Source organism: Balaenoptera acutorostrata, chromosome 7 (genome assembly GCF_949987535.1).
Source record: "Balaenoptera acutorostrata chromosome 7, mBalAcu1.1, whole genome shotgun sequence".
In the NCBI taxonomy this organism is placed as follows: domain Eukaryota; kingdom Metazoa; phylum Chordata; class Mammalia; order Artiodactyla; family Balaenopteridae; genus Balaenoptera; species Balaenoptera acutorostrata.
In genome coordinates, this window is record NC_080070.1 from 69,812,473 (window position 1) to 69,822,214 (window position 9,742).

A 9,742-nucleotide genomic window follows, 5' to 3' on the forward strand; every position below is an offset into this window, starting at 1 on the left:
CTATTCGTTAGTAACTTTCAGAAGCCCACTCTTGTAATTAAATCTAGAATGCGTTTACCAGTTTTGTTGCCAAAAATCACCACGAACAGGGTGCTTCTTGCAGACCTAACCAACAAGCGGTATCTGTCTGCAAATAACTGAGAGTAATTCGACTATGCCATAACTAGGACAGGAGTCAAGGAGACCAACCGATTTAATACCTCATGGAGAATTCAAAGCTCTGCTTTTCTAACTTTCCTCACCATTTCTTGTCAGCTTCCCTTCCCCCCGCACTACATACCCAGAAGCCACTCAAATTGCCAACCGTGTCGAGTTGAACTTACTGCAGTGTGATGCAGGCGAAGGCTGGGCACATCTCTGAAGCCAGAGCAACTGCTTTTCTGGAGAGGAACTGGGACTAGCCAGCTAGCAGGATCCTTTCCAATTCACACGCTCCGCTCAGTCAGGAGTCCCCCTCGCAGCTCGGCTTCCCCAGAGGCGTGGAGCTTCAAGAACTCTGCTCACAGCACCTCCTCCTCCCTACTTCCACCCCCTTCCAGAACACACAGCCCATTCTAACTAGTGTCTGAGAGATGGAAATCGATTTCCAGTCAACCACAAGGGCTGCCTGCAATCGCCCGGGTCCTGACAATTTGCAACTCAAAAACAGCGGAGGCTGAAAGATGTAGGTTTCCGGAGCCTGAAAGTCATCTTTGGCAGTCCCCTTCCCCACCCCTCACTCCTCCCACGTCCCCCCTCCTCTTTCTCGGCCACCTCCAGTCTCCCACTCAAGCTAGGTATTAAGAATGATTATTTTGTTATCCAAACCAACGAGCATCAGGAGGAATTTGTCAGAGATGAAATACCTGTTGTCCATGACTAATGCTCTTCTCTCCTGTCTTTGAGTCCTTGATTTATATAAAGATGCGCTGATATTGGAAATCTGTGCGGGTGCGTGTGTGTGCGCGTGTGTGTGTGTGTGTGTGTCGACGAGGCAATCCGCCGCGCAGCGGCTGCAAGCAACAGCCCTGCCTATCTCTGGCTGCCGCTTCTCCAGCTGCTATTGCTACTATTGCTGTTGGAACTCAGGGGAAATGAGACAGGGAGACAGTGCTTTACAGCTATTTAACTGCTGGACCAGTTAGAAGACATGGGAGGAGACTGTGCAGGTGTGACTGGCTATTGTTGAAATATTGAGCTTGATTCACGGCAATTAGTACCATTCAGGATACAATTCCCCTCCAACAGGAAACCTGATACCTGTCTCCCCTCTCCCTTCTACTAACTATAGTCCTTGATGGGTCATTTTTCATCAAACACCTGCCTAACCCACTTCTAGCAACTGTAGAAGCTGCACACTCTATTTCTATGTTAGAACTTGGTAACCTGGGAACAGGAGATTGGGGAATGGATGAGGATGAAGAAGGAAAGGATGGGGGAGAGTAAGTGAATATTAGAAGAGTTGTATGTATGTCTAACCAATTAGGGCACAGATAAAAATGAAAATTTTGAGCTCTGTGTGTAAAATAATGCATTGGGGTAACAAAAAGGTAAGCCAGTAAATAACCATGCCTGTTTTACAAAATGTGTGCAAAGCCAGCTAGTTATTCAGGAGCGTGTTTAACAGCTTAACTGCAGAGTATCTTGATATACACGTGCCTTGGTGGCTCTCAGCTCCCCTGTGTTACATCTAGTGTGATTTCCATGTGTTAATATCAACGTCAGCCACAAATTCTGGTGAAACCTACTGGTTACCACTGCCTATGAACACTCCCTTTCTTCTTATTGGTTGCTCATTCTCTGCCCCGGTATATCTCCAGATTATTCTCACATAAGGTGATATTCAGAATTTACAAATTAAAGAGGTTCTCCAAACCCCCAGAGACAAGAATACTTCTTAATGTCTAACGTCATTTGCTGTAACAACAGTTTGTCTTCATGTTCGTGTTTCTGTAATAGATCGGGAGACTACGAACAATCCCTCCTAAATAAACACACACACATACACACACACCACTTAATTGAATAGTACTATTAATCCACTTTCAGCATTCAATTTTCTGAGCTAAAAATAAACTTAATTCCTTTTGATTTTATTAGTAATGAACACCTTTAAGTATTTCTGCTTTGCTCTGAGCAATTTTTGTATTTGCCATACATTCTCCCAGTTGTTAGGAATTGTATAGTCAGGATCAAACTGAACAGATGTTAATGCAGAAAAAAGAAAGACTCTGGAAATATAACAAAGAACCCAGAAGACGGAAAGGAACCCAAAAGGATTAGATAATACATCTTTTCCTGATCTGTTTACCTTAGAAAATCACTGCCTTTAGCTAAACAAAGGCCAGTTAATGTGCAAAGCACTTCTCAATTATCCAATAAATATCAATTGACCAAAACCAACCTATTTACAATTGTAACAGAAAAATGTTTTCTCTTAAAAATCATGCAATACAGTAAATTGAGAGTATCCAGAACTTTTTAAATGTCAAAATCCTAGTGAAAAATGATGTCAAATAGCCACATATTTTTGCCTCAATTTTTGTCTATTAAATAAGTATTATACAACATACAATCGATATTAAAAGTATGAAGAGTAACTTCACATTTTCATACTTATATATAACGGAATGTAAGAAAGTAGGCAAAAGTAGTATACACCATTTAGAGATACATTTGACACAGAGGCTAACTTTATCCATAGGTGATGTGATGTGAAGGTTATCCTGCCCTTCAAATTCCATAGTTTAGTATTTGGGGGGTTTTATGGCTTTACTTTTACTCTTATTTTAAAATTCAAATATATTTAGGAAGAACAGTTACAATTTAAACATTCTTGAGAGAGAGAATTTATTAGTTATCTTTATTACAGACAAGCAGGAAACTAAACATCCAGGCTAGGTAGAGAAGGAAAAACCAGGAAGTACTGAAATAACTGGTCATGAGCATTTCACACCAATTTGGCTGGTTTTTAAAACACTGTCTACAACATTACTGAGATTTAAAGAAGAAACAGCTTTCTTAACAAAACTATCACACAGTCCCTGAGGTTTGGTAATGGAAGAAGAAAATCTTCAGCTGGGGATTAATGGCTGACCCTTAACCTCTGACTCCTGACATTCAGGATTTTCCATTTTGTAGGAAAACTTATAAATCACTGCTTTATAACCCCATTCCCATTTCTCTAAGGTGCCTAAATTTTCAGAAACTTCATAAGGATCATTGTATAATTAATCAATCTAAAAAAAATAGTGATAGAAAAATGAACTTGCTCTATAAATTCCCATTAGTCAACAAAATCCACAATTTATGGGAATATAGAAAGAAATAACTTCTCACTTTTCAACTAAATCTCTTTGATCATAGAAACATGTGTTCCCAAACTAAATTCCATAATTTAATAATACTCAAACACTGAAGAAAAGCCAAAGGTCGGTAAGCCTACAATGGCAGAAGCCCTGTTTGTTTAGTTCACTCATGTATCTCTGGAATCCATCAAAGTGCTTAGAATATGATGTGTGCATAGCAAATAGTTTTTTAATAAATGAGAGAATGAGTAAATGAATTAACCTATGAATGCAGGGCATTGGGAAGATAAGTGAACTGGGAATAAAGATGTTTAAATTCTCCCAGCCTCTACTCCGCTGGTAAGTAACTGTGGCACTTTAGGCAAGTGACTCACTTCTTGTGGTCTCAAAGCATCCTTTCAGGCATATCACTCACAGACTCCACAACACTGTGTAATAAATGTCTTCCCCCAGTATTCCTCCAAAATGTTTTTTCTACTATACAAATTCAATCAATAAAATTCTCTAGAATCTCACTTCCTGAGCATTTTACAAATGGTAACATTAGGACCCATATAGTCTCTAAGAAACACATGGTTTTCCCCCACTTTTGACTCTCAAATCTGCAACTAGTCTATTGAGTACCGGACCAGATACTCAAAGAAAATAGAATGTTACACATTTAAGTGTGTGTGTGTGTGTGTGTGTGTGTGTGTGTGTGTGTGTGCATGAGTTTCTAAAATAATAGTCCTGAATCAGCGATTACAAGCAAGGCCTTTGTTGACCTTTTACAAATGGAAATAAGCTAACAAACAAACAAAAAATTATGAGAAACAGAGCTTAAATAATGAAATTTCATAGATTACTTACAGTAAATATAAATCCATATTCAATCACAGACTTTCATGTAAACTGGTGTTTAAAAACACCTTATGTTAATTTTATTCAACAAACATTTACTGAGCATCAATTTAGTGCAAAGCATTGGAAAGGGAAACACAGTCCAGTCACAGCAACTGCTTTTAAAGGACATATGGCCCTATAAAGAAATGTATTCCTACTTTGTAATTAAAATTTTTTGATTTAAGTATATTATGTTTCAGAAAAATAAGGTAGCTCAAATTTATATCAAACATGATTTAAACCCTAGCCAAAGTTGACTTAAATGATGAAAGGAGAGCTACTTCCTAAATTGAGCAGACTGTCACATGGGGAATTTTCCACTGGTTTCCAACCCATGACTCAGTAGATGTAGGCTGGGAGGTGGGGGAAGATCCAGAAAAGATAAAATCTTATGGAACTACCTTTAAAAAATAATAATCATAACATGTTGGATATGGATAGGCCCTTTGACCTCATCTAGTCCAATTCTCATATTTTATAGGATAGGAAACTAACATCTTAGTTCATCATGGCTTATTGCTGGGAAGGCCATTTACCAGTTTCTCCACTGGCGAGGAATAGCACAGTACTAGACATTCAAAGCTCTGGCACAAAAAGTCATGCTTTGAGTCTCAGGTATGTCAATGACTAGTTGCATAGTCTTGGGAAAATTACTTTTCTACACTTCAGTTTTCTCATCTGTAAAATGAGGATAACTTTTTTCAGCTTCATTGAGGTATAATTAACAAAACTGGAATATATTTAAAGTGTACAGTGTGATGATTTGAGGTACACATACATTACGGAAGGATTCCGACTATCAACTTAATTAACACATCCATCACTTCACATATTTGATTTTTTTTGTGTGTGTGAAAACACTTAACACTTCTATACTCTTAGCAAATTTCAATTATACAATACAGTCCTATTGACTATGTCACCATCTTACACGTTAGATCCGCACAATTTATTCATTTTAAAACTGGAAGTTTGTAACCTTTTACCAGCCTCTCCCTATTTCCCCCACCCCCAGCCCATGGTAACAATCATTCTGCTGTTAATAGTGCAACTATATTTTTTTATTCCATATATAATATAAGTAAAATCATGCAGCATTTATTTTTCTCTGTCTGGCTTATTTCACTTAGCACAATGCCCTCTAGGATCACTCATGTTGTTGCAAATCACAGAATTTCCTTCCTTTTAAGGCTGAATTATATATATATTTTATATATATATATCATATATATGTCATATGATATATATATATGATATATATATGTCATATGATATATATATATTATATATATATACATATATATAATATATATATATCATACATCCATCCCCTGGGTAAGTGCTGAGTGGTGGAGGCCACAAAAAGGAGAAAGCTCCTGTTGGATTAACACTGCTGGCAGGTCATGGGTGGGACTCACAGTGACCTCACTGCTGACTCTTGCAGTGGTCCCAGTTAGTGCTGCTGACTGGAGTGAGAGCCACCCCCTGGTTCCTGCAGGGTACCCATCAAAGGACACAGGACAGGAAGTCTAGGATGAGAAGTGCAACTCAGAAGGCCAAGGAGAAGCAGATGCTCTGCAGCAGCCAGAAAAGTTCCACATGCTGAGGTGGAGGTACATCCTGTTATGTGTGAGCATATATATATAATTTTCTTTATCTATTCATTGGTCCACAGGCACTTAGGTCGTTTCCATACCTTGGCTACTGTGAATAATGCTGTCATGAACAGGAGAGTAGAGATATGTCTTCAAGATCATGATTTCCTTTCCTTTGGATATATATACAGAGAAGTGAGAATGTCAGATCATATAGTAACTCTATTTTTAATTTTTTGAGGAACCTCTATACTGGTTTCTATAGCAGCTACACCAACTTACATTCCCACCCACAATTCACAAGAGTCCTCTTTTTTCACATCCTTTCCAGTATTTACTTTTTGTCTTTTTGATAACAGACATCCTAACAGGTGTAAGGTGACATATCATTGTGGTTTTGATTTGCATTTCCCTAATGATTACTGATTGTTGAGTATCTTTTCAGGTTTGTCAATTCTGTTTATCTTTTCTCTATTATCTTTTAGTCCCTGTTTCATTTATTTCTGCTCTGATCTTTGTTATTTCCTTCCTTCTACTAATGGGATTAGTTTGTTCTTCTTTTTCTAGTTCCTTGAGGTGTAAAGTTAGGTTGTTTATTTCAGATCTTTCTTTTTTCTTAATGTAGGCATTTATCACTACCAAATTCACTCTTACATCTGATTCTGCTGCATCTCATAAGTTTGGTATGTTATGTTTCCATTCTCATTTGTCTCAAGTTGTTTTTGATTTTTCCTCTGATTTCTTTTTGATCCATTGGTTGTTAAGGAGTATGTTGTTTAATCTCTACATATATGTGAACTTTCACTTTTTCTTCTTGTAATTGATTTCTAGTTTTATACCATGGCGGTTGAAAAAAATGCCTGATACAATTTCGATCCTCTTAAATTTATTAAGACTTGTTTTGTGGCCTAACATATGATCTATCTTGGAAAATGTTCCATGGGCATTGTGAAGGATGTGTATTCTGCTAGTGTTGGAATGAATGTTCCATGTATGCTTGTTAGATCTATAGTGTAATTTAAGTCTACTGTTTCCTTACTGATTTTCTCTCTGGATAAGCAAACCATTATTGAAAGTGGGGTATTGAAGTCCCCCATTATTATTGTATTGCTGTCTATATCTCTCTCCAGATCTGTTAATATTTGCTTTATACATTTAGGAACTCTGACATTTGGGTGCATAAATATTTATAATTGTCATATAATCTTGATGAATTGGCCTCTTTATCATTATATAATGGCCTTCTTTGTCTCTTGTTGCCATCTTGGCTTAAAGTCTATTTTGTTTGATATAAATATAACTACCTCTGCATTCTTTGGCTTATCTGCATGAACTCTCTATTGGGTAAATCACTTATCTCTGTTTCACTAAGATTGGTTTCTAAAGATTTATTTTGTTCTTTTGTTTGGAACATATTCCCATATGTCTTCATTTTCCTTGTCTCTCCAAGTTGGTTTCTGAACATTAGATAAGACAGCCACCTCTCGTAGTCTTGACAGACTGCTCTCTTGTAGGAGATGAAGCTTGTCAATCAGTCTGATCCAAGCTCCGGGTTGTCTCTCAATCCTTTGTGATTGTCCAAGCTGCAGTCTTTGTTCTTAGTGGTTCCCAGTATTTGAGAGTGTTCCAAGACCTGTCAGTGCCCCAAGGGGGACGACTGCAGTCAGCACCTAGATGCAGGGTAATTAGAAGCCAGATCCTCAGGTAGCAGCTGGGAAAGTATGCAGTTAAGCCTCTCCCAGGGGAAAACTGGCAGATGGGCATTTTTGCCTGCTTCTTCTGTGCCGAGTATGGTTGTATAACCATGGTATGCAGGTGAGGTGCTCCTGCTCCCATTTAAAACTGCTTCTTTAGAAGACACAAATAAATGGAAAGATAGCCTGTGCTCATGGATTCAAAGAATTAATGTTGTTAAAATGACCATACTACCCAAAGCAATCTACTGATTAAATATAATCCCTATCAAAATCCCAATGGCATTTTTCACAGAAATAGAACAAACAATCCTAAAATTAATATGAAATCACAAAACACTTCAAATAGCCTAAGCAATCCTGAGAAAGAAGAACAAAGCTGGCACTGCACTTCCTAATTTCAAACTTTATTATGAAACTATATTAATCAAAATAGTAAGGTATTATCATAAAAACAAACACATAGATAAATGGAAAAGAATAGAGAGCCTAGAAATAAGCCCATACATATATATAGTCAGTTAATTTGCAACAAAAGAGCCAAGAATACACAATGTGGAAAGGATAATCTCTTCAATAAATGGGGTTTGGAAAACTGAACAACTACATGCAAAAGAATGAAACTGGACTCCTTTCTTATACCATACACAAAGATCAACTCAAAATGGAGACGTGAATGTAAGAACCGAAACCATAAAACTTCTAGAAGAAAACATAGGGGGTAAGCTCCTTGACATGGTTTCTGGCAAAGATTTTTTGTATATAATACCAAAAGCATGGGCAACAAAAGCAAAAATAAAAAAAGTGGACTACATCAAACTAAAAGCTCCTGCACAGCAAAGAAAACCATCAACAAAATGCAAAGGCAACCTATGGAATGGGAGAGTACATTTGCAGACCACATATCCAAAAGGGGTTAATATCCAAAATATAAAAGATACTTACATAACTCAATAACCAAAAAATAATAACTCAATTACAAAATGGGAAAAGAATGTGAATAGACGTTTTTCCGAAGAAGACATACAAATGGTAATAGATATGTGAAAAAGTGCTCAACATCACCAGTCATTAGGGATGTGCAAATTAAAACTATAGTGATGTATTATCTCACACCTGTTAGGATGTCTATCATCAAAAAGACAAGAGATAACAAGTGTTCATGAGGATATGGACAAAAGAGTACCCTGGAGCACTGTGGATGGGAATATAAATTGGTGAAGCCAGTATGGAGAACAGTATGGAAGTTCCTCAAAAAATTAAATATAGAACTACCATATGACCCAGAATTCCCACTACTGCATATAGATCCAAAAAATGAGAAGACGATCTCAAAGAGACATCTGCACCCCCATTCATGGCATCATCATTCACCATAGCCAAGATATGGAAACAACCTAAGAGTCCATCAAAAAATGAATGGATAAGGATGCAATGTGTATGTATCTATCACGCATACCTACACACACACACAGTGGTATCTCATTCAGTGATGAGAAAGAAGACAATATTGCCATTTCCAACAACATGGATGCACCTTGATGGCATTATGCTAAGTGAAATAAGTAAGACAAAAGAAGACAAATACTGCATGGTATCACTTATATGTGGAATCTTTTTTAAAAAGTCAAACTTATAGAAACAAAATAGAAAAGTGGTTGTCAGGGATGGTGGAGTAGGGTGAGCGAAAGAGAGAAAAGTTGGTAAAAGAGTACAAACTTTCAGCTGTAAGATGAACAAGGTCTGAGGAGCTAATGTAAAACATGGTGACTACAGTTGATAACACTGTATTATGGAACTGAAATTTGCTAAGAGAACAGAACTCAAATGTTTTCAGTAAGTTGAATAAATGAGTGACTGACTGAATGAATGAATAAAAATTGAGGCAATGAATGTGTTAATTAACTAGATGGGAATCCTTTCATTTATATACATATATCAAATCACCACAATATACACTTTAAATATGTTATAATTTTACATGTCAATTTTATATCAATAAGGCTGAAATTTAAAACAAAATTTAAATAAAAACTATGAACTTATATACAAAACAGAAATAGACCCACAGACATAAACAACAACCTTATGGTTACCAAAGGGGAAAGGGAGGGGAAGGGATAAATTGGGAGTTTGAGGTTAACATATACACACTATTATATATAAAACAAATAACCATCAAGGGCCTACTGTATAGCACAGAGAACTATACTATACTCAATATTTTGTAATAACTTATAAGGTAAAAGCATCTTAAAAAGTATATATATATATATATATAATC

General features: G+C 36.8%; 1 protein-coding gene across 1 annotated transcript in view; it reads right to left on the reverse strand.

The window, feature by feature from the left end:
• DGKB (diacylglycerol kinase beta) overlaps nt 1–448 on the reverse strand; it is a 708,671-nt gene extending 708,223 nt beyond the window's left edge. The window contains exon 1 of the mRNA XM_028164532.2: nt 324–448. The gene's annotated coding sequence lies outside the window, so the exon portion shown is untranslated. The remainder of the gene's footprint in view (nt 1–323) is intronic.
• Nucleotides 449–9,742: the final 9,294 nt, after the last annotated feature.